Source organism: Phodopus roborovskii, unplaced genomic scaffold (assembly GCF_943737965.1).
Source record: "Phodopus roborovskii unplaced genomic scaffold, PHOROB, whole genome shotgun sequence".
In the NCBI taxonomy this organism is placed as follows: Eukaryota; Metazoa; Chordata; class Mammalia; order Rodentia; family Cricetidae; genus Phodopus; species Phodopus roborovskii.
Window position 1 is genome coordinate 2,445,915 of NW_026126622.1, and position 1,730 is coordinate 2,447,644.

The window sequence follows — 1,730 nt, forward strand, 5'->3', positions numbered from 1 at the left end:
CATTCTGTAAATATGTTTCTCTTATTGGTTAACGAATAAAGCACTGTTGGCCAATAGAAAACCAGAATATACGACTAGGAAACAAGGATGATTCCAGAAGGAGTAAGGAGGAGTCAGCATGTAGAGTCGAGAAAAAAGAGGTCTGGGTCCTCTCTCCGGTAAAATGAGACCGCATGGAAATACTTAGATTAATAGAAATGAGTTAATATGGAGACCCAGAAGAGGCTTTTCGTACCCTGGAGGTCGTGGACCACTGTTCCGCGGCTGTCATCATGCCACAAAATGAATATATTGAATTACACTGTAAAAGCTATGGGTATCGTTTGGATTACCATGAGAAAAAGAGAAAGAAAGAAAGTTGGGAGGCCCATGAACGTTCAAAGAAGGCCAAAAAAAAAAAAAACGATTGGCCTGAAGACTAAGCTCTACCATAAACAGCGCCATGCTGAGAAAATACAAATGAAAAAGACTATTAAGATGCATGAAAAGAGAAACACCAAACAAAAGGATGATGAGAAGACCCCACAAGGAGCAGTACCCACCTATCTGCTGGACAGAGGGACAGTCTAGAGCAAAAGGACTTTCCAACATGATTAAGCAGAAACAAAAAGAGAAGGCGGAAAATGGGAAGTCCCTCTACCCAAAGTCCGTGCCCAAGGAGAAACAGAAGTATTGAAAGTTATTCGAATGGGAAAAAGAAAAAAAGAAGGCATGGAAGAGGATGGTTACTAAAGTCTGCTTTGTTGGTGATGGCTTTACAAGAAAACCACCTAAATATGAAAGGTTCATTAGGCCAATGGGCCTGCGCTTCAAAAAAGCCCATGTCACACATCCTGAGCTGAAAGCTACTTTTTGCCTGCCAATACTTGGTGTGAAAAAGAACCCATCATCCCCATTACATACAACTCTGGGTGTAATCACCAAAGGCACAGTTATTGAAGGGAATGTGAGTGAATTGGGCCTGGTGACACAAGGAGGCAAGGTTATCTAGGGAAAGTATGCCCACGTTACTAACAATCCTGAAAATGATGGGTGCATAAATGCTGTCTTGCTGGTTTGATAGTGACTTCCACTGAAGACTACACACATCCTTCGGAAAACATCATCACTGTGATCTTTCTGAATACTACCAAACTGCCTTTCCCATATGCAATCATCAAGGATTATTAAATTGTAAAGAAAAAGAAAAGTAAAAACTGCTCAGTTTTACAGTTAGTCTTTAGTTTGGGGCCTAAGGACTTATGTATTGATGTGACTGAGTAGCAAGCATACAAATAGATGTCTGTGAACTAGGAAGTGTATGAAGCAATGGAAAAGCCACCAGTATAGTTTTAAGTACCTGTAAGGTTACTGACCACTTATTTATTGGGTGGGCTAGGAAATTTAGATCTGTTCAAATACTTTTCCATCTCATTGCCATTAATCCTAAACAATGGAGCATTTTAAGCACAGGTTTAAATTTATAAAATATTACACTAAAAGAATTATACTGAAAATTCACAACTTGTAGTTTTTACATTTGTAATTAATACTTTATATAGTACTGCAGTGAATTCAAGTGTACTTCTACCATTTTATATATTCTAAAAATAGGGTAGTGCATTCACATTGCTACCATGATGTTAAAAATTGGTTTATATAATTCTAGACTATGTACCAGTGCCCTGAGATGCCACAATTAAAAGTCATGATTTGGAATTATTTAAAAAAAAGAAATGAGTTAATATTTA

General features: G+C 37.8%; 1 pseudogene; it reads left to right on the forward strand.

The window, feature by feature from the left end:
- The first annotated feature begins 259 nt into the window (after positions 1–259).
- On the forward strand, positions 260–1,080 carry LOC127237999 (ribosome biogenesis protein NSA2 homolog; annotated as a pseudogene).
- Positions 1,081–1,730: the final 650 nt, after the last annotated feature.